At 45.0% G+C, this 24,779-nt stretch overlaps 1 pseudogene; it reads right to left on the reverse strand.

Moving 5' to 3' along the window:
* The window catches only part of LOC135509039 (rho GTPase-activating protein 29-like), a 67,454-nt pseudogene extending 45,834 nt beyond the window's left edge, over positions 1-21,620 (reverse strand).
* Positions 21,621-24,779: the final 3,159 nt, after the last annotated feature.

Genomic DNA, 24,779 nt, shown 5'->3' on the forward strand with positions numbered 1-24,779 from the left:
TGCATGAGAACACTCAGTGACCACAATGAGCAGTGTGCAGTGTGTTTCTTAGTGAGGGAAAGTGTTTAACGACTGGTCATTCTGTCTTTGGTAGGTATCACTTGTTTTTATTGCCAGATGTGCACTATCGACCATTTCTGGGCATTTCTGAGAGAGAGAGATAAGAGCAGCGAGAGAAGAGAGCAAGAGAAGCAGCAGAAAGAGAGCAGAGAGAGACAGTAGAGAGAGAGGAGAGAGAGCAGAGAGAGCAGAGAGGTCAGAAAGCAGAGAGAGCAGCAGAGAGAGAGAGCAGAGAGCAGAGAGCAGAGAGAGACAGTAGAGAGAGAGGTCAGAGAGAGAGCAGAGAGAGAGAGAGAGCAGAGAGCAGAGAGAGCAGAAAGCAGAGAGAGCAGAGAGAGCAGAGAGAGAGAGGTCAGAGAGAGAGAGAGAGCAGAGAGCAGAGAGAGCAGAAAGCAGAGAGAGCAGAAAGCAGAGAGAGCAGAAAGCAGAGAGAGCAGAAAGCAGAGAGAGAGTCAGTCAGAGAGAGAGAGAGGTCAGAGAGAGAGAGAGAGCAGAGAGCAGAGAGAGCAGAAAGCAGAGCAGAAAGCAGAGAGAGCAGAAAGCAGAGAGAGCAGAAAGCAGAGAGAGCAGAGAGAGAGAGAGGTCAGAGAGAGAGAGAAAGCAGAGAGAGCAGAAAGCAGAGAGAGCAGGTCAGAGAGAAACAGCAGAGAGAAACAGCAGAAAGAGAGGTGGAAAACAAATGATCAGACCAGTGTCTGGATCATGACCAGGGGAGAGAAAACTTAGGTCAGATTTGTCCTATCAATGAGCAAAGATCAGGTTCCTCCTATTCCCTCTAATCTTTATTCATTATAATAAAAAAATATATTATAAAACACTTTTTAAATATGGGCCCAACTCTGAAGAGACAGGACTATAAAGTACTGTATAGTCAACACGACAATAGATTTCACTTTGGGGATGTTGCTGTGTAAGTTTCCATCAGATGCTGCTGTGCAGTGAAAGGATCTCCATAAAACAGTGTAAAAACGTGATCTGCAGAGATGAGACGAGAGGAAACGTACACAGGAATTGTAATGAACTAGGACTAAAGGCTGATGACCAGCACCAACCACACTGATCACTTATCGCACGCATTTTTGCTGCTGTCGTTCATTACCACAAGTAGCCTATATTAGAGAAACGTGAAGTTTTAACTAAGAATCAGTTTGTTAAAACGGGTGATTTTTAACGGGACGATTGAGGACTACAACCAGTAAGTTTAAAGGATCGTTTAAAAAACACAATGTGGAGCAGATTGTTATAAACGTTTTTTGTTCTATTTATCATTTACACATCAAATCAGGCAATTTATCAAAATGTATATTGGGTTTCTGTCCATATTGCCCAGCTCCAATAAGGGTAAAACATCAATGGATGCAGCTGATTTTTGTACTGAATCTACGCCATAAAGTGTCAGTATGGCTGAACGTTGTGACGTTCGTAAACAGCTCCTGGATCTGCTGGTTGGAAGGGTTTTGGTAGAAGAGAACTGAGTAGCATTTTCAACAGGTTGGTCATGTGTTCCGTTGGACTTTTTTTTGTTTTCTTCCTGTAAGTCCGGGGTCCTCATGTGTCCTCCATGTGTCCCCCATGTGTCCCCCATGTGTCCTCCATGTGTCCCCATGTGTCCATGTGTCCATGTGTCCTCCATGTGTCTTCCATGTGTCTTCCATGTGTCCCCCCATCCATGTGTCCCCATGTGTCCCCCATGTGTCTTCCATGTGTCTTCCATGTGTCCTCCCCTCCATGTGTCCCCCTTGTGTCTTCCATGTGTCCCCCATGTGCCCCCCATGTGTCCTCCATGTGTCCTCTCCTCCATGTGTCCCCCTTGTGTCTTCCATGTGTCCCCCAGGTGTCCTCCATGTGTCCCCATGTCCATGTGTCCCCCATGTGTCCTCCATGTGTCCCCCATGTGTCCCCCTTGTGTCTTCCATGTGTCCTCCATGTGTCCCCCTTGTGTCTTCCATGTGTCCTCCATGAGTCCCCCATGTGTCCTCCATGTGTCCCCCTTGTGTCCTCCATGTGTCCCCCATGTGTCCTCCATGTGTCCCCCTTGTGTCCTCCATGTGTCCCCCATGTGTCATCCATGCGTCCCCCATGTCCAAGCAGAACCAAACACAACTTACCTCCTAGTGGCCAGGATTCATAACGGTTTGTAATAGAAGAAAGTTGATTCATTGTCAAATACAACTCTTGCTCTCCTTGATATTTCCACTACAACAGCTGGTATTCAAACTTTTTCAGCCCATCTTTTTTTTCCCAGCCCATTCCATCAGAATGTCTAAAGACATTTTCCCCAATATTTTTTTAGCGACCCCAAATCTAATGACCCTAAAAAAAAATTTTTTTTTTAAAAATCGGTACATTTTGATTATTACATCAACAAATAATCTTCAATTCATTACATTTTCATCTCTCATCAAAATCAATAGATACAGTTACTCAATAAAAATTGTATTTTTATTTTATTTTAAATGATCTTTCTCAAAAACATTTGTATATATTGTCCCACACAATAATTTGTACTCTTATTTTTGGGTTCCAATTTATAACATTTTAGTATCTATTTTTTTTTGGGGGGGGGGAGTGACCCCACTGCAGTTCCTGGGTCACGACCCTGACTTTGAATACCTCTGCACTGGAGTGACATTCACTACTTGAGGGTCTAGTGAATGAACTGGAGAACTAAAAGGAAAACACCTGACAGGATGCCTTGTTTCCATGGTGATGACGATTCCTTCTTCCTGGTTCCTGTTCCGCATTCTGAGCATATTCTTAAAGCACCTCTCAGTGTCGACATGAGGGAGATGCATTCTGGGTCAGAATGATGCTCAGATCAGAGATAGGCAACTATCTGTCTGCCGAACAGTGAGTCAATACTGTGCATGTGTGTGTGTGTGTGTCTGTGTGTGTGTGTGTCTGTGTGTGTGTGTGTGTCTGTGTGTCTGTGTGTCTGTGTGTGTGTGTCTGTGTGTGTGTCTGTGTGTGTCTGTGTGTGTCTGTGTGTGTGTCTGTGTGTGTCTGTGTGTGTGTGTGTGTGTGTGTGTGTGTGTGTGTGTGTGTGTGTGTCTGTGTGTGTCTCTGTGTGTGTGTGTCTGTGTGTGTGTCTGTGTGTGTGTCTGTGTGTGTGTGTGTGTGTGTGACCCGTAAAGGAACTGGAAGCAAATCGGGGCTAGAACAGGATTCCCTAAATAGTACCTTTGACCAAGACCCAGACCGGACATGAAGTTGGAATGCAAATCTTACGATCGCTAGAACAGGATTCCCTAAATAGTACCTTTGACCAAGACCCAGAGGACTATGTAGAGATGAGGGTGCCATTTGGGATCCAGAGGACTATGTAGAGATGAGGGTGCCATTTGGGACCCAGAGGACTATGTAGAGATGAGGGTGCCATTTGGGAGCCAGAGGACTATGTAGAGATGAGGGTGCCATTTGGGAGCCAGAGGACTATGTAGAGATGAGGGTGCCATTTGGGAGCCAGAGGACTATGTAGAGATGAGGGTGCCATTTGGGAGCCAGAGGACTATGTAGAGATGAGGGTGCCATTTGGGACCAAAAGTTCGACACCGTTCTGGAACATTCTTGTTCCGAAGCCAAATGAAGAATCTCCCCCCTCAGAGGAAAGATCACATTTCGGGCAGATAATTAAAATAGCCTCTGGTTTGTAGCTAATTATTTAGGCAGATTGAAAAAGAAGAAAAACACTTTATTGTCCATTGTCTTGGAGCGTACAGAAACTCTCTGGTTTCAGGGACAAGAGACTAGAAAGTAGGAAGTCGTACCTGTGGGTTTCTTCGTCAGCGTGGCACCGTTCAGACAATGATCAGTTCTGTGTCACATCAGAAGTACTATTAGGCTGAGTGCTACCTCTTAACAGATGCGTCCCAACGCAGTCAAAAGGACGTCTTCCTAGATCGATCTTTCCTCATGAACAGTTGAAGGAAACCGATCTTTTCAAAAGAGCCAATCGAGGTGTGTGAATGAATACTGTTGTGTCATTTTTTATTTGATTTTTTAAATAAATAAAATAAGATAAAGTCCACTGATTGCTTGCTGAGCAGGATTTGCGTTAAATATCTTGAACAATCAAAAGTACTGTTGGGGAAAGTCACATCTCAAAAGAGCCAATCAAAAGTGTGGATTTCTGAGAAGAGCCAATCAGAAGTGTGGATTTCTCAGAAGAGCCAATGATTTCTCAGAAGAGCCAGTGTGCATGAGATGGCCTGTATGTACAGCCCAGGTTACCGGAGTCAGCATGGGACAGAATCTGAACAACTTCTCTTCTGACTCTCGATTTCTCCTACCTTTCCTATCTCAATAAAATAAAAAGTATAAACTCAACAAAAAAAAGAAGAAACGTCCTCTCACTGTCAACTGAGTTTATTTTCAAATGTCAGACATTGTCAGCACACTTAACATGTGTAAATATTTGTATGAACATAACAAGATTCAACAACTGAGACATAAACTGAACAAGTTCCACAGACATGTGACTAACAGAAATGGAATAATGTGTCCCTGAACAAAGGGGGGGTCAAAATCGAAAGTAACATTCAGTATCGGGAGTGGCCACCAGCTGCATTAAGTACTGCAGTGCATCTCCTCCTCATGGGCTGCACCAGATTTGCCAGTTCTTGCTGTGAGATGTTACCCCACTCTTCCACCAAGGCACCTGCAAGTTCCCGGACATTTCTGTGGGGGAATGGCCCTAGCCCTCACCCTCCGATCCAACAGGTCCCAGACGTGCTCAATGGAATTGAGATCCGGGCTCTTCGCTGGCCATGGCAGAACACTGACATTCCTGACTTGCAGGAAATCACGCAAAGAACGAGCAGTATGGCTGGTGGCATTGTCATGTTGGAGGGTCATGTCAGGATGAGCAGTATGGCTGGTGGCATTGCCATGCTGGAGGGTCATGTCAGGATAAGCCTGCAGGAAGGGTACCACATGAGGGAGGAGGATGTCTTCCCTGTAACGCACAGCGTTGAGATTGCCTGCAATGACAACAAGCTCAGTCCGATGATGCTGTGACACACCGCCCCAGACCATGACGGACCCTCCACCTCCAAATCGATCCCGCTCCAGAGTACAGGCCTCAGTGTAACACTCATTCCTTCGACGATAAACGTGAATCTGACCATCACCCCTGGTGAGACAAAATCGCAATTCTTCAGTGAAGAGCACTTTTTGCCAGTCCTGTCTGGTCCAGCGATGTTGGGTTTGTGCCCAAAGGCGACACTGTTGCCAGTGATGTCTGGTGAGGACCTGCCTTACAACAAGCCTACAAGTCCAGCCTCTAAGCCTATTGCGGACAGTCTGAGCACTGATGGAGGGATTGTGCGTTCCTGGTGTAACTCGGGCAGTTGTTGTTGCCATCCTGTACCTGTCTCGCAGGTGAAATGTTCGGATGTACCTATCCTGTGCAGGTGTTGATACACATGGTCTGCCACTGCGAGGACGATCAACTGTCTGTCCTGTCTCCCTGTAGCCTGTAGGCGTCTCACAGTACGGACATTGCAATTTATTGCTCTGGCTACATCTGCAGTCCTCATGCCTCCTTGCAGCATGCCTAAGGCACGTTCACGCAGATGAGCAGGGACCCTGGGCATCTTTCTTTTGGTGTTTTTCCAGAGTCAGTAGAAAGGTCTCTTTAGTGTCCTAAGTTTTCATAACTGTGACCATTATTGCCTACCGTCTGTAAGCTGTTAGTGTCTTAATGACCGTTCCACAGGTGCATGTTCATTAATTGTTTATGGGTCATTGAACAAGCATAGGAAACAGTGTTTAATCCTTTTACAATGAAGATCTGTGCAGTGATTTATTATTTATTTGGATTTTTATCTTTGAAAGACAGCGTCCTGAAAAGGGGCCGTTTTTTATTTTTTTTTTATATATATTTAAAAGAAAAGATGTGCGGATGAAAGGATACTAACCTTTGACCTTAGTGATGACGGTGCCGGCAGCCCTGAGGATGTCCACAGAGTTGAGGGTCTGGTGTTTGTCGATGACAGACTTGAGAACACGGAGCAGCTCCCTCAACCTCTCCTGTACCTGCTGAGGGAGTCCCTCGTGGCTTCCTGGAAGAGAGGACAAGGAGAAATAGTCAATGTCAAGTACATTTTTTAAATTAAAAACAGATACAGAAAGAATAACAGATCTGTCAAGTAAGTATATTAACATAGGAAAGAAATCTGAAACAATAATGATTGCACCACAGTCACCAAGCACAAACTCCTAAATATGTCAGGTGCATGACGGTTCCCCACTGAGAAGCCTAAAGGAAAGGTGATCACCACCCAGCCTGTTAGGTCTAACTGTTTTGTAGTGAATTATGTAAAAATATTATTTTTTTAAAGTTCGTTTTGGATTTTTTTGTTGTTGAAAAGTTTGGAATTTCAACAACTATAGATTCTAAACTACATATCAGCGAGGGATAAGAACTACGAACAGTTACATTTTATTTATTTATTTTACCTTTATTTAACCAGGCAAGTCAGTTAAGAACACATTCTTATTTTCAATGACGGCCTGGGAACAGTGGGTTAACTGCCTGTTCAGGGGCAGAATGACAGATTTATACCTTGTCAGCTCGGGGCTTTGAACTCACAACCTTCCGGTTACTAGTCCAACGCTCTAACCACTAGGCTACCCTGCCGCCCCACATTGTGACACGTAGGTCACCCATTGGCGGAGAGGATGCAACGCATGGCATTCTTTTTAGTGTTTACTTTACCAGCATTACCACATTAGGGACAGCAATAACGGAGGGAGTCATTAGATAAAGAATATCTGTCTCTGGACTGGGGGAAGACAGGAAACTAAAGGAGTTGAGAAGGAGAAGACAAGATGTTTGTAATGAAACTATTCTGCTTCATTTAAAAATAATTGCCTTGTTTTGTGTTAAACAGTAACACAATATCTCACAATATGGCGTGTTGGACACAATATCTTACTGTACAGTGATGATTAGGTTAAGTAACTGGCCTCAACTAACCAATCAGGTGACAGGCTAGTACTAGCATAGACTAAGAGTAGGCTAGTCTGTCTTTACGGATTATAGTTTCACTACAAACCATCTTGACGGAATTTATCCGGAACTTATCCTTTCACTTTGAACTACGGGCTCGGAAGAGACGAAGGTCGAGGGCCATGCGTCCTCCGAAACACAACCCAACCAAGCCGCACTGCTTCTTGACACAATTCCCATCCAACCCGGATGCCACCAATGTGTTGGAGGAAACAACATGGCGACACCTACGCCTGGCCCGCCACAGGAGTCGCTAGAGACAAGGATATCCCAGCCCTCCCTAACCTGGACAACGCTAAGCCAATCGCCCCATGGACCTCCCGGTCACAGCCGGCTGCGACAGAGCCTGGGCTCGAACCAAGAGTCTCTTGTGGAACAGCTTGCACTACGATGCAGTGCCTTAGACCACTGCGCCATCCAGGAGGCCTTCACTACGAACAGTTTGACGGATCTCCCCTGAATTCTAACAGGGTCAGCGACACAGTGGGCAGAAACAACTGAAAGGGGATGTTTTCTTGTCTCTGTGTGCAGTAATCTGTTGTGGGTCTAGGGATTGGGCACCAGACAGTAGGTGAGTTCATGTCTCACCTAGGACTGACGATATGGAACACCAGAGCGGTATATTTTTCTACCGAGCACTCTGCAGACACAACTGCACTAGGAGGACGAGCGAAGAGGCGGAATGTATTGGAAAGGCAATGTAATTACAGTGGGAGTGAAAACTAGGAGAGCCAGAGTGTGTGTGTGTGGGGGGGGGGGGGGGGCGGCAGGGTCCAACACGCCGCCACCCCCCCCTCTCTCTCACACACACACAAACATACAGTCACACACATACACACACACACACACACGCACATACATATACAGTTACACACGTACACACACACACAGGCATGGTGTCCACCCATATACAGAGGAAATGTTCAGTATTTTCTGAAAATATTTTGGGGTGGTTGAGGTGAACTCATGAACCTGGTTAACAGTTTCATGACAGACAAAATGACACACCTTAGTATTAGTAACACAGCATGCAGAAATGGGTGGGCTTCCAAACATAGTGCTGCTAGTTTATAGTGAAACTTTCAGCACAGAAGCCTGATGAATCTACAGGCTAGCACTCCGCACGGGAAGAGAACCGCTGTGAGACTAAGAGAAACAAGTCTTCAGAGATACTTCCTTCAGTCAAACAAAAAATTAGGCCTAATCTTCCCTCCTCCTCCTCTTCATCAACCCCCTCTTCCTCCTCCCTCAGCTCTAGTGTTCCATTTAAAGGAAGTAAGGGAGATAATTGGATAGGCTAAACCTTTGAACATAAATTGGCTGACCCTCCACCCACCCTCCTTGGCTGAACTGGTCACTACAACTCCCTGGTCTAGTCACTACAACTCCCTGGTCTAGTCACTACAACTCCCTGGACTAGTCACTACAACTCCCTGGACTAGTCACTACAACTCCCTGGACTGGTCACTACAACTCCCTGGTCTAGTCACTACAACTCCCTGGTCTAGTCACTACAACTCCCTGGTCTAGTCACTACAACTCCCTGGTCTAGTCACTACAACTCCCTGGTCTAGTCACTACAACTCCCTGGTCTAGTCCCTACAACTCCCTGGACTGGTCACTACAACTCCCTGGACTAGTCACTACAACTCCCTGGACTGATACAACTCCCTGGTCTAGTCACTACAACTCCCTGGTCTAGTCACTACAACTCCCTGGACTGGTCACTACAACTCCCTGGACTGGTCACTACAACTCACTACAACCTGGACTAGTCACTACAACTCCCTGGTCTAGTCACTACAACTCCCCTGGTCACTACAACTGGTCACTACAACTCCCTGGACTGGTCACTACAACTCCCTGGACTAGTCACTACAACTCCCTGGACTGATACAACTCCCTGGTCTAGTCACTACAACTCCCTGGTCTAGTCACTACAACTCCCTGGACTGGTCACTACAACTCCCTGGACTGGTCACTACAACTCCCTGGTCTAGTCACTACAACTCCCTGGACTAGTCACTACAACTCCCTGGTCTAGTCACTACAACTCCCTGGACTGGTCACTACAACTCCCTGGTCTAGTCACTACAACTCCCTGGACTGGTCACTACAACTCCCTGGACTGGTCACTACAACTCCCTGGACTGGTCACTACAACTCCCTGGACTGGTCACTACAACTCCCTGGACTGATACAACTCCCTGGTCTAGTCACTACAACTCCCTGGTCTAGTCACTACAACTCCCTGGACTGGTCACTACAACTCCCTGGTCTAGTCACTACAACTCCCTGGACTGGTCACTACAACTCCCTGGACTAGTCACTACAACTCCCTGGACTGATACAACTCCCTGGACTAGTCACTACAACTCCCTGGACTGATACAACTCCCTGGACTGGTCACTACAACTCCCTGGACTGATACAACTCCCTGGGCTGATCTCTACACCATATTGTTTAGATGAAGACCACTTGCTGACACAACCGAGAGCACCCTGTCTTTTGGTTGTGTGTGTGTGTGTCGTTTCTGGTGTCGAGTGAGATATCTGACGCCCCCTAAGCCACCTATACTTCCCGCTCAGTCTGTCCAATGTTTGTTTACCCCCAGATCAGGCCCCCCCTCCCCTCCCCTCCCTCCGTCCACAGGAATGCAATTCAATTTTGGTTTTGGTTTGTTTACACCCAGATCAGGCCCATGCCTCTCAACTTGATCCTCTGCTCAACGTACCCGACACACACACACACACACACAAACACACACACACACCCCTCCTCTTTCAAGGGAGTAGTCTCGGTGTTAACCAGAGTTGAGGTTTGCTCATGTCTCTATAGGAATGCAATTCAATCCCTGAATTGGCTGGGCCTGTTATTGCTTTGCTGTCCAAGAGGAAAAACCTCTTCACTATCTGAGAAAGAAAAGAAGAAAAAAAAAAGATTGACTTTGCAATGTTATAATGAACTCATAAATAGACTATAAATGACCTTGAGTTATGCATTTAAAATGTGTGTCATTTAACATAGAGGGCTGTTAAAGTTGCATGTAAAAGGACCCATGAACCAACAACATCTGAAGTTCACAGGCACTCCTCCCATGAGGTGTACAATTAAAGACTATATATATATTTTTTTTTTATTAAGTTTAAATATACATTTTTCCTAAAATTTAGAAATAAGCAAAGGCTTGATTTCTGGTCAAACATTCTCTACTATTAGTTGACTAAATGTTTAAAGCTTGGGAAATCTTTTTGTATCCAAATCCGGCTTTAAACTTCTTCACAACAGTATCTCGGACCTGCCTGGTGTGTTCCTTGTTCTTCATGATGCTCTCTGCACTTTTAACGGACCTCTGAGACTATCACAGTGCAGGTGCATTTATACGGAGACTTGATTACACACAGGTGGATTGTATTTATCATCATTAGTCATTTAGGTCAACATTGGATCATTCAGAGATCCTCACTGAACTTCTGGAGAGAGTTTGCTGCTCTGAAAGTAAAGGGGCTGAATAATTTTGCACGCCCAATTTTCCAGTTTTTGATTTGTTAAAAAAGTTTGAAATATCCAATAAATGTCGTTCCAATTCATGATTGTGTCCCAACTGTTGTTGATTCTTCACAAAAAAATACAGTTTTATATCTTTATGTTTGAAGCCTGAAATGTGGCAAAAGGTCGCAAAGTTCAAAGGGGCCGAATACTTTCGCAAGGCACTGTATATACTGTACTCTATATAATCTACTGCATCTTTATGTAATACATGTATCACTAGCCACTTTAAACTATGCCACTTTGTTTACGTTACTCATCTCATATGTATATACTGTACTCAATACCATCTACTGTATCTTGCCTATGCCGTTCGGTACCATCACTCATTCATATATCTTTATGTACATATTCTTTATCCCCTTACACGTGTGTATAACGTAGTAGTTGTGGAATTGTTGGGTTAGATTACTCGTTGGTTATTACTGCATTGTCGGAACTAGAAGCACAAGCATTTCGCTACACTCGCATTAACATCTCCTAACCATGTGTATGTGACAAATACATTTGATTTGATTTCTCTCTCTCGCTCCATCTCTCCCTGTCGCTCCATGTCTGCCTGTCTCTCTCTCAATTCAATTCAATTCAAGGGGCTTTATTGGCATGGGAAACATATGTTAACATTGCCAAAGCAAGTGAAGCAGATAATATGCAAAAGTGAAATAAACAAATATGTGTCTCTAATATGGTCATACATTGGGCAGGAGGTTAGGAAGTGCAGCTCAGTTCCCACCTCATTTTGTGGGCAGTGAGCACATAGCCTGTCTTCTCTTGAGAGCCAGGTCTTCCTACGGTGGCCTTTCTCAATAGCAAGGCTATGCTCACTGAGTCTGTACATAGTCAAAGCTTTCCTTAATTTTGGGTCAGTCACAGTGGTCAGGTATTCTGCCAATGTGTACTCTCTGTTTAGGGCCAGATAGCATTCTAGTTTGCTCTGTTTTTTTTGTTAATTCTTTCCAATGTCAAGTAATTATCTTTTTGTTTTCTCATGATTTGGTTGGGTCTAATTGTGCTGCTGTCCTGGGGCTCTGTGGGGTGTGTTTGTGTTTATAAACAGAGCCCCAGGACCAGCTTGCTTAGGGGACTCTTCTCCAGGTTCATCTCTCTGTAGGTGATGACTTTGTTATGGAAGGTTTGGGAATTGCTTCCTTTTAAGTGGTTGTAGATTTTAACGGCTCTTTTCTGGATTTTGCTAATTAGTGGGTATCAGCCTAATTCATGCATTATTTTGTGTTCTACGTTGTACACGGAGGAAATTTTTGCAGAATTCTGCATGCAGAGTCTCAATTTGATGTTTGTCCCATTTTGTGAATTCTTGGTTGGCGAGCAGACCCCAGACGTCACAACCATGAAGGGTAAATGGGTTCTATAACTGATTCAAGTATTTTTTGCCAGATCCTAATTGGTATGTTGAATTGTTGTTCCTTTTGATGGCATAGCATGCCCTTCTTGCCTTGTCTCTCAGATCGTTCACAGCTTTGTGGAAGTTACCTCTGGCACTGATGTTAAGGACAAGGTATGTATAGTTTTTTGTGTGCCCTAGGGCAATGGTGTCTAGATGGAATTTGTAGTCCTCCTTTTTTGGAACACCATTATTTTGGTCTTACTGAGATTTACTGTCAGGGCCCAGGTCTGACAGAATCTGTGCAGAAGATCTAGGTGCTGCTGTAGGCTCTTCTTGGTTGGTGACAGAAGCACCAGATCATCAGCAAACAGCAGACATTTGACTTCAGATTCTAGTAGGGTGAGGCCGGGTGCTCCAGACTTTTCTGGTACCCTCGCCAATTCGCTGATAAATATGTTGAAGAGGGTGGGGCTTAAGCTGCATCCTGTCTCACCCCACGGCTCTGTGGGAAGAAATGTGTTTGTTTTTTTTGCCAATTTTAACCGCACACTTGAAGTTTGTGCATATGGATTTTATAATGTCATAAGTTTTACCCCCAACAGTCAAAGGCTTTTTTGAAATCAACAAAGCATGAGAAGACTTTGTGTTTGTTTTGATTTGTTTGTTTGTCAATTAGGGTCTCTCTCTCTCTCTCTCAATTGTGTTGTTTTTCTATTAAAAAAGTGTGATCTTGAAAACATGAAGAAAAAACAACTGGGAAAACAAAACAGAGAATTTAATAATAATTTGTAATTTGTAATGTAACAGATTTTATAGTTAATTACCACGGAATTACACATCTCAGATACAGCATTAGACAAAACCCATACTAAATCTTCTGCCATATGCCTGTGGTCTTGTTGAGTCCTTTGTGATAAAGCCAATCTGGAGCCAGTGATACTGCGGCAGGCCAGGCTGTTGAGTAGAAGAAGCCTCAGCCCCCCTGGCTTACAACAACATACAATCAACTGGCCTGTCTTGACCTGCCTATTCTCTCTACACTAGTCCATCTACAGCCTTCAAGCAGTCAAGCCTGTTGAGTGGTGACACACAGTCACACACACACAGTCACACACACACACACACACAGTCACACACACACAGTCACACACACACAATAATAGTTTAGCTCAGTGAGTCATTGAGTTGCAGAAAAGGTTCTCCAATTGAATTCTAAAGGGCCAAATGGAACCCTATTCCCTACATACTTCCAGAGCCCCCATGGACCCTGGTCAAAAGTAGTGTACTGGAAAGGGAATAGGGGCGTTATTTGGGACACCGAGTTACTTCAGGGATTCTTACTCTCCGTTGCCTTTCTCTGCTTCTCAATTTCAGGCAGTAAAGGTGAGAGAGAGACAGAGACAGACAGAGAGAGACAGAGAGAGAGACAGAGAGAGAGACAGGGACAGACAGAGAGAGACAGAGAGAGAGACAGAGAGAGAGAGAGAGAGAGAGACAGAGAGAGACTGAGAGAGACAGAGAGAGACAGAGACAGACAGAGACAGACAGAGACAGACAGAGAGAGACAGAGAGAGAGAGAGACAGACAGAGAGAGAGACAGACAGAGAGACAGACAGAGAGAGAGACAGAGAGAGAGAAACAGAGAGTGTGTGTGTGTGTGTGTGTGTGTGTGTGTGTGTGTGTTTTTCACACTAATGCTTTTTACAGTTGCACTTCAGGGCTTAGGCTAAGGCTAAGGCAAACATCTTGGTGTTTGTGGTCTGAAACCTGTTCGCTCCTGTATCAGCCGTTGTTGAATCAATTCAAACGTCTGGAGTACATTTGCTCTCTGGTCCTTTGTGAGCCTTTAGCCTACAGGGAGAGAGTGTGTTGTTGAAAGGGGGAAAAAACAAACATCTTTCAGTGTTCAGGTCAGAGTCTGTCTGACTTCTGTTCCACTATGAGAGAATGAGTTTTGCTTTGCACAACGCTCCTGCGTGTCAGTGTCTGTGTGTCAGTGTCAGTGTCTGTGACTATGCATGCGCCAGCAGTATCAATCCTAGAAAATATATTACAAATCTCCATTGGGGAAAAAAAAACTATCTGGTGCCTCAAGTGACAACTTAGCAACACTCAGCCTAATAAGGTGGTGGTTTACAGTCTAGACCCCGAGAGAAGAGGCCTAAATCACATTTTATTTATCACAATGTCGCCCGAATAGAATTTTACAGTGAAATGTTTACTTACAGGCCCTTAACCAACAATGCAGTTTTAAGAAAATACACAAAAAAGTAAGTAATGAAAAATAACAAATAATTAAAGAGCAGCAGTAAGATGTGTGGTGTCTGGAGTCCGGACTGTGGGGTGTCTGGAGTCCGGACTGTGGGGTGTCTGGAGTCCGGACTGTGGGGTGTCTGGAGTCCGGACTGTGGGGTGTCTGGAGTCCGGACTGTGGGGTGTCTGGAGTCCGGACTGTGGGGTGTCTGGAGTCCGGACTGTCTGGAGTCCGGACTGTGGGGTGTCTGGAGTCCGGACTGTCTGGAGTCCGGACTGTGGGTGTCTGGAGTCCGGACTGTCTGGAGTCCGGACTGTGGGGTGTCTGGAGTCCGGACTGTGGGGTGTCTGGAGTCCGGACTGTGGGGTGTCTGGACTGTGGGGTGTCTGGACTGTGGGGTGTCTGGAGTCCGGACTGTGGGGTGTCTGGAGTCCGGACTGTGGGGTGTCTGGACTGTGGGGTGTCTGGACTGTGGGGTGTGTCTCCTCTCTTAACCAGGAAAAAGGAGAGGAAAAGGTGGAGAGGAGGAACAGGACATCACAAATTAGGATGATGAACATGTATTTTTAGCACACACAAACACAAACTGTGAACTGTCTAGAAATCATTAGAAAGACTCCACCTCTAGACCTCATTGACCGTCCACAGCAACCTGATCTACAACAACAGAATCTACCTCTAGACCTCATTGACCGTCCACAGCAACCAGATCTACAACAACAGAATCTACCTCTAGACCTCATTGACCATCCACAGCAACCTGATCTACAACAACACAATCTACCTCTAGACCTCATTGACCGTCCACAGCAACCTGATCTACAACAGAATCTACCTCTAGACCTCATTGACTGTCCACAGCAACCTGATCTACAACAACACAATCTACCTCTAGACCTCATTGACCGTCCACAGCAACCTGATCTACAACAGAATCTACCTCTAGACCTCATTGACCGTCCACAGCAACCTGATCTACAACAACACAATCTACCTCTAGACCTCATTGACCGTCCACAGCAACCTGATCTACAACAACACAATCTACCTCTAGACCTCTGTCCACAGCAACCTGATCTACAACAACACAATCTACCTCTAGACCTCATTGACCGTCCACAGCAACCTGATCTACAACAACACAATCTACCTCTAGACCTCATTGACCGTCCACAGCAACCTGATCTACAACAACACAATCTACCTCTAGACCTCATTGACCGTCCACAGCAACCTGATCTACAACAACACAATCTACCTCTAGACCTCATTGACCGTCCACAGCAACCTGATCTACAACAACACAATCTACCTCTAGACCTCATTGACCGTCCACAGCAACCTGATCTACAACAACAGAATCTACCTCTAGACCTCATTGACCGTCCACAGCAACCAGATCTACAACAACAGAATCTACCTCTAGACCTCATTGACCATCCACAGCAACCTGATCTACAACAACACAATCTACCTCTAGACCTCATTGACCGTCCACAGCAACCTGATCTACAACAGAATCTACCTCTAGACCTCATTGACTGTCCACAGCAACCTGATCTACAACAACACAATCTACCTCTAGACCTCATTGACCGTCCACAGCAACCTGATCTACAACAGAAGGTAGACCTCATTGACCGTCCACAGCAACCTGATCTACAACAACACAATCTACCTCTAGACCTCATTGACCGTCCACAGCAACCTGATCTACAACAACACAATCTACCTCTAGACCTCATTGACCGTCCACAGCAACCTGATCTACAACAACACAATCTACCTCTAGACCTCATTGACCGTCCACAGCAACCTGATCTACAACAACACAATCTTCTAGACCTCATTGACCGTCCACAGCAACCTGATCTACAACAACACAAACCTCTAGACCTCATTGATCCACAGCAACCTGATCTACAACAACACAATCTACCTCTAGACCTCATTGACCGTCCACAGCAACCTGATCTACAACAACACAATCTACCTCAGAAACCGTCCACAGCAACCTGATCTACAACAACACAATCTACCTCTAGACCTCATTGACCGTCCACAGCAACCTGATCTACAACAACACAATCTACCTAAACCAGGGGTCTCCAACATGTAATTCCAACAGCCCACCTATGAGTATTTGCTAATCCATTCTCAAAGTACAAGCATTATTTCACGTGTTCCATTGCAAACTGTTATAAACACAAATCTCCCGGCTATTATCCAATCAAAGCCAAATAGACATCATCCCATCCCTGGTTGGCCACTGTTTCTCTTCAAAAGCAAAACGCAACACAACATCTGCCAATGAACTTCCAGCAATACTTCCTGTCTGTCTGTCTGTTTGGTTAGCCCGTTTGTCTACCGTACGTCGCCATGGTAGCGATGTTAATGATAACCGGTGTCTTGTGGGTAAAACAGAAAGACTTTCCCCATAACCTTCACAATTAAATGTACATTTCAAATGAGGTTTACCTGACAGAACTACAGTAGGCTATATCATGAATATTTGTATCGATTGGGTGCCAATTGCATTTGTTTTTGCAAACTCTGTCATGACATGTTCTTCTGCCTAACAGCAGAAACAGCTGGAAGACTCGACAAGTGCCTGGCTCCCTCCCTCCCTCCCTCCCATACTGATGATTTTTTTTTTCACTGTGTACAAAGTCTTTCGGCAAATAACTAAAGTGTGGGTGACAGAGGGATATTGTCTGTGGACTGACTAGGGATGGTGTCTGGAAGTATTTCAAAATACAGGATGGTATGTGTTTTTTTTAAAACATGTTATGATACAGCTGGGCAGGCAATGAAAAGTACTGTAGCTAGCTAACAGCTGATAACAGAAGCTGGGCAGGCTAAACCAGGACTGTAGCTAGCAATGAAAAGTAAGCTGGCTAACAGGAGGGCAGGTGAAAAGATGTCTAACGGCTAACAGCTGGGCAGGAAATGAAAAGTACTGTAGACTCCCAATCATGGCTGGATGTGATACAGCCTGGATTCAAACCAGGGACTGTAGTGATGTCTCTTGCACTGAGAATTTCAGGAACCCAAAAGGACATAAGTGGTCACTTAGGGCCCCAGGCAGATAGAGGGCCCCTGACCAAATCTCACTTAGGGCCCCCAAAAGACTAGAGCGGGCTCTGTATTCTGATTTATGCTTGTTAAAATTAATACTGGACAGGACAGGAGTGATTTTTAAATCGGTACCGGACAAGATAGTTGCCGGGTTAAAAAACTGGGTAAGAATTTGAGAGGACAGAACAGGAATTAATTTGAACTCAGGTGTCGAACTCTACTCTATACTGTTGCCAGAATGGGCCAACATGAATCCGGCCCACTGCTCTTTAGGTATTTTCTTCTCAAACTTTGACCTCTCTCTATCCAGCAAAAATGTTTTTTTTTAAAGACTGGCAGGAGCCTGTCAAAGTTAAAGCCCATCTTTTTGCTTTGTGCTTCACACCATACTACAGCGACACTGACATGTCACAATATGAACAGAATAACACAAGAGCCAGCATGTGCCTCTCTTAATCTCTATTTCAATTCAAAGAGCTTTATTGGCATGGGAAACATATGTTAACATTGCCAAAGCAAGTGAAGTAGATAAACAAAAGTGAAATAAACAATAAAATAGGCAACAGTAAAGATTACACTCACAAAAGTTCCAAGGGAATTTCAAATGTCATATTGTGTCTATATGCCGTGTTGTAACGATGCGCAAATAATTAAAGTACAAAAGGGAAAATAATTACAGATAAATATGGGTTGTATTTACAATGGTGTTTGTTCTTCACTGGTTGGCCTTTTCTTGTGGCAACAGGTCACACATCTTGCTGCTGTGGTATTTCACCCAGTAGATATGGGTGTTAATCTTACAGGGTAGTGCCCAGTACATTACTGAGACCAAGCTTCCTGTCATACAGGACATTATATACCAGGCGGTGTCAAAGGAAAACCCCCCAAAAAATCGTTAAAGATTCCAGTCACCCAAGACTGTTCTCTCTGCTATCCTACGGTACCGGAGTCTAGGTCCAAAAGGCTTGTTAACAGCTTCTACCCCCAAGCCATAAGACTCCTGAACATCTAATCTACTTACATGTACATATTACCTCAATTACCTTGACTAACCTGTGCCCCCGCACATTGACTCTGTACTGGTACCCCCTGTATATAGTCTCCACATTGACTCTGTACTGGTACCCCCTGTATATAGCCTCCACATTGACTCTGTACTGGTACCCCCTGTATATAGCCTCCACATTGACTGTATAGAAATTATTAGATTTTTTTTTATTATTATTATTATTTATTTTACTTTTTTTAATTATTATTATTTATTTTACTTAACACTTTTGGTTGGTTAAGAACTTGTAAGTAAGCATTTCACTGTAAGGTCTACACCTGTTGCATTCGGGCACATGTGACAAATATCATTTTATTTGAACTGACATGGCATCAGCCTAGTCCTCTACCTACATGGGTTATGTTCAGTCTGGAGGAAAAACACTTTTTGGGGTTCTGGAGTACTCCCTCTTCAGCTTCAAAATGTGAAAATGTTTTCTCCTGTTTAGTACCTACTGAACACAGCCCTGAATGGGCGTAACAGTAATCCAGACCGGGACCTGTGGAGTCACTGACCTAGTGGACAGGAGAGGGGGTGCACTAAGCTAACGCTGTGTAGCTGTGGAGTCACTGAGGGGAGCGCTAAGCTAACGCTGTGTAGCTGTGGAGTCACTGACCTAGTGGACAGGACAGGGGGAGCGCTAAGCTAACGCTGTGTAGCTGTGGAGTCACTGACCTAGTGGACAGGACAGGGGGAGCGCTAAGCTAACGCTGTGTAGCTGTGGAGTCACTGACCTAGTGGACAGGACAGGGGGAGCGCTAAGCTAACGCTGTGTAGCTGTGGAGTCACTGAGGGGAGCGCTAAGCTAACGCTGTGTAGCTGTGGAGTCACTGACCTAGTGGACAGGATAGGGGGAGCGCTAAGCTAACGCTGTGTAGCTGTGGAGTCACTGAGGGGAGCGCTAAGCTAACGCTGTGTAGCTGTGGAGTCACTGACCTAGTGGACAGGACAGGGGGAGCGCTAAGCTAACGCTGTGTAGCTGTGGAGTCACTGAGGGGAGCGCTAAGCTAACGCTGTGTAGCTGTGGAGTCACTGACCTAGTGGACAGGACAGGGGGAGCGCTAAGCTAACGCTGTGTAGCTGTGGAGTCACTGAGGGGAGCGCTAAGCTAACGCTGTGTAGCTGTGGAGTCACTGACCTAGTGGACAGGACAGGGGGAGCGCTAAGCTAACGCTGTGTAGCTGTGGAGTCACTGACCTAGTGGACAGGACAGGGGGAGCGCTAAGCTAACGCTGTGTAGCTGTGGAGTCACTGAGGGGAGCGCTAAGCTAACGCTGTGTAGCTGTGGAGTCAATGACCTAGTGGACAGGACAGGGGGAGCGCTAAGCTAACACTGTGTAGCTGTGGAGTCACTGACCTAGTGGACAGGACAGGGGGAACTCTAAGCTAACGCTGTGTAGCTGTGGAGTCACTGACCTAGTGGACAGGACAGGGGGAGCGCTAAGCTAACGCTGTGTAGCTGTGGAGTCACTGACCTAGTGGACAGGACAAGGGGAGCGCTAAGCTAATGCTGTGTAGCTGTGGAGTCAGCTGTGGAGTCACTGACCTAGTGGACAGGACAAGGGGAGCGCTAAGCTAATGCTGTGTAGCTGTGGAGTCACTTAGGGGAGTGCTAAGCTAATGCTGTGTAGCTGTGGAGTCACTTAGGGGAGTGCTAAGCTAACGCTGTGTAGCTGTGGAGTCACTGACCTAGTGGACAGGACAGGGGGAGCTCTAAGCTAACGCTGTGTAGCTGTGGAGTCACTGACCTAGTGGACAGGACAGGGGGAGCGCTAAACTAACTCTGTGTAGCTGTGGAGTCACTAAGGGGAGTGCTAAGCTAATGCTGTGTAGCTGTGGAGTCACTTAGGGGAGCGCTAAGCTAATGTTGTGTAGCTGTGGAGTCACTGAGGGGAGTGCTAATTTAAGGCTGTGTCAGCCCTCTCTAGGAGCTGACACTTTACATAGCTGGCTCTGACGAACACTTGCCTTTGTTATATTGCTTTAACAGGGCAGTGTGCACACACACACACACACACACACACAGAGAGAGAGAAAGAGAGATACAGACACACACACACACACATTACATAATGTAGCCCTATTGTATCTACCCTAAAAAAATTATTCACAACCAACCACCCATCCTGCCACACACCAGGTCCTAGTACAGTAACCACTAGGGCTTCCTGGTCTCCCCCTATGATCAATACTCAAAGATAGTGCACTGAATCGGGTGCAATTTGGGACGTGGACCCAGACTCACCTTCAGAATGGCAGGCATCTTTAAGGCTGAGCAGCATATCGGAAAACCTCCGTACGTCATTCACCAGATGCATCACATAGTCCGGATCTGCCCCAGGCGCTCCTACCACGGTGGACCCCAGACCCAAACTGTTGGACCCAAGCCCCATACTCCCCGGTGGGTTGGTGGTCCTGGAGCTCCGGCCCATGTTGGAGAGACGAGACGGGCCCTGGGTGGTGATGCTGTGGCGATGCTGTTTGTTCTGTTGGTGTTTTGTATTATTCTCTTCTTCTCCTCCTCCTCCAGTACCACTGCTGCTCTTCCGTATCATCCCAGAGGTTCTGGTGCCCGTCCGTCCGTCTACCTAGAGTATGCTACAGGCCACTGGGATGGTGTTAGCCCCCATGTGGGTGGTCCTGACCGATCCTAAGTCCCAGGTTGGCTCTATAACACTAGATGTTGTCTCGTTTTTTTTGTTTGACTTGCTACTTTTCTGGCAATGTTATTTAACTTATTTCTATCATATCTCATGTTGTGTGTAAATACATAAAGATAATTTAGCAAGTATTGGTAGCATGAAGTTAAATAGTTAAGTTAGCTATCTAGTTAAATTGCAGTGTAGAGTTGGTAAACATTTGTTACAATGTTCTTACAACTGTTAGCTACAAATGTAAATGTGCTGTTATTATATTTTTAGGCACCTCACCTACTATACAAATCAACCGGGACCGTCTATTTCCAGCTCTAACGTTACACCGGAAAAATATCCGCCTCGTCAGCACCGATAGAGCAGGGAGTCTGTTAACTCCGCCGTGCTGGCATCCCAAGTAACGTTAGTTTGAGTCGAGGGCGAAGCAGTAGCACTTCTTCTCTCTATCAGAAACTCACCTGACTTGTGTACTCCAGTGGCATTCTCAATAAAACATGTAAAGTTATTTATACAATCTGAAAAAACAAATGAAGAAAAAAAAAGCACATGTTTCAAAAAGAGAATAGCTTCTTCTTCGTGTTTAGTTTGAGTCACTTAGCGTTCACAACTTTGAATCTCCGTTGCCTGTTCCAGCCTCCAGTCATGTGATGCTGGAACCTCCTTGTTCCTGGCTGCTCCTCAAACACGTCCTACAATAGTTCATCTACACTCGGCGCTTCTACTGTCGTCTAGTAAATTGTTCTATTTTACACCGCGTCCGTGAACCACGACGAATTCACGTGTTGCGATAAATGCACTGTAAATAATATATTGATGTAGAATGTAGTAATGTTGCCCGATGATGGTTTAGTACATTTTAACATTAATGTGTTTATTTATTTTATTTTTTATATATGTTTTATTTATTTAACCAGGTAGGCTAGTTGAGAACAAGTTCTCATTTACAACTGAGACCTGGCCAAGAATAAAGCAAAGCAGTGAGACACAAACAACAAAACAGAGTTACACATGGAGTAAAACAAACATAGTCAATAACACAATAGAAAAGAAAAATATATGTACAGTGTGTGCAAATGTAGAAGAGTAGGGAAGTAGACAATAAATAGGCCATAGAGACAAAATAATTACAATATAGCATTAACACGAGTGATAGATGTGCAGATGATGATGTGCAAGTAGAGATACTGGGGTGCAAAAGAGCAAGAGGGTAAGTAATAATATGGGGATGAGGTAGTTGGTTGGGCTATTTACAGATGGGCTGTGTACAGGTACAGTGATCGGTAAGCTGCTCAGACAGCTGATGCTTAAAATTTGAGAGGGAGATATATACCTGCTGGAGCTCTTGCTACGGGTGGGTGTTGCTATGGTGACCAGTGAGCTGAGATAAGGCGGGGATTTACCTAGCAAAGACTTATAGATGAAGTAACACGGTAATAACGCATTTAGACTGAACTAAAATAAACACAACATGCTACAATTTCAAAGATTGTTCTGAGTTACAGTTCATATAAGGAAATTAGTCAATTTAAATAAATTCATTAGGCCTTAATCTATGGATTTCACATGACTGGGAATACAGATATGCATCTGTTGGTCACAGATAACTTCTTTAAAAATATAGGTAGGAGCGTGAATCAGAAAACCAGTCAGTATCTGGTGTGACCATTTGTCTCATGCAGCGTGACACATCTCCTTCACATAGAGTTGATCAGGCTGTTGATTGTAGCCTGTGGCATGTTGTCCCACTCCTCTTCAATGGCTGTGTGAAGTCGCTGGGTATTGGCGGGAACTGAAACACGCTGTCGTACACGTCAATCCAGAGCATCCCAAACATGCTCAATGGGTGACATGTCTGGTGAGTATACAGGCCATGGAAGAACTGGGATATTTTCAGCTTCCAGGAATTGTGTCCAGATCCTTGTGACATGGGGCTGTATATTATCATCCTGAAACATGAGGTGATGGCGGTGGATGAATGGCACGACAACGGGCCTCAGGATCTCATCACGGTATCTCTGTGCATTCAAATTGCCATCGACAAAATGCAATTGTGTTTGTTGTCCGTAGCTTATGCCTGCCCATACCATAATGCCACCACCATGGGGCACTCGGTTCACAACAACACCGTACACGCTGTCTGCCATCTGCCCGGTACAGTTGAAACCGGGATTCATCCGTGAAGCACACACTTCTCCAGTGTGTCAGTGGCTATCGAAGGTGAGCATTTTCCCATTGAAGTCGGTTACGACGCCGATCTGCAGTCATGTCAAGACCCTGGTGAGGACGATGGGCATATGAGCTTCCCCGAGATGGTTACTGACAGTTTGTGCAGAAATTCGAAGGTGGTGCAAACCCACATTTTAATCAGCTGTCTGATTGGCTGGTCTCAGACCATCCTGCACGTGAAGAAGCCGGATGTGGAGGTCAGAGGCTGGCGTGGTTACATGTGGTCTGCGGCTCTGAGGCCGATGTATTGCCAAATTCTCTAAAACAACATTGGAGGTGGCTCATGGTAGAGAAATGAACGTTCAATTTTCTGGCAACAGCTCTGATGGACATTCCTGCAGTCAGCATGCCAATTTCTGGCATATTTGATTTACATGTTGCGTTTGTATTTTTGTTCAGTGTAACTTGCGGTTTGGGGTTTTAGGCTGGGTTTCTGTACAGCACTTTGTGACATCAGCGGATGTAAGAAAGGCTTTAAAAATGCATTTTATAGAAATTTGATTGATAGTAGTAGACCCACACAAATACTACTACATTACTGTTAATGAATGTCCCATTTTTGTAAAATGCACAATTTAGGCTTATGCAGTTATAATATTCAAACTAAGTGTGTATAGCCTATTACTTGTTAAACTTATTTCGGGATCGGTGTCCCTTCCACAGGACAGTTGAGCTAACGTAGGCTAATCCGATTAGCATGAGGTTGTAAGTAACAAGAACATTTCCCAGGACATAGACATATCTGATATTGGCAGAAAGCTTAAATTCTTGTTCATCTAACTGCACTGTCCAATTTACAGTAGCTATTACAGTGAAGGAATACCATGCTATTGTTTGAGGAGAGTGCACAATTTAGAACATGAAACGTTATAAACCCTCCTGTTGTGTTCTGGTCAAATTGGATCGATTGACAAGTTCTCTCTCTGAAAAATGTAGTTCATTTAATCTGACTGTCATAAGGTTCCATGACCATGACTTTGTCCACACTGGGCATCTGAACACACACAATACACACAAAATACATTTTAATGATTTTCATTACATTGGGTGTTTTATCTAACTTTTATAAACCTGTGTTGTTCCCAGTCAAATATGACCGGTCATTAGAAATTAATGGGTGAGACTACAATTAGTGTATAAAATTGAGTTCAGGCACATGCCCATCCATCAAATGGACACCCTTCTTCTCCAAGACCCCCACATGCATACGTTGGGTGAATTTTGGCCCATTCCTCCTGACACAGCTGGTGTAACTGAGTCAGGTTTGTAAGCCATTTTGCCATTTGGAAGACCCATTTGCGACCAAGCTTTAACTTCCCGACTGATGTCTTGAGATGGTGCTTCAACATAGCCACATAATTTTCCGCCCTCATGATGCCATCTATTGTGAGAAGTGCACCAGCCCCTCCTGCAGCAAAGCACCCCCACAACATGATGCTGCCACCTCCGTGCATCACAGTTGGGATGGTGGTCTTCGGCTTCAAGCCTCCCTCTTTTTCCTCCAAACATAATGATGGTCATTATGGCCAAACAGTTCTATTTTTTGTTTCATC

This window comes from Oncorhynchus masou, chromosome 3 (genome assembly GCF_036934945.1).
Source record: "Oncorhynchus masou masou isolate Uvic2021 chromosome 3, UVic_Omas_1.1, whole genome shotgun sequence".
Taxonomy (NCBI): Eukaryota; Metazoa; Chordata; class Actinopteri; order Salmoniformes; family Salmonidae; genus Oncorhynchus; species Oncorhynchus masou.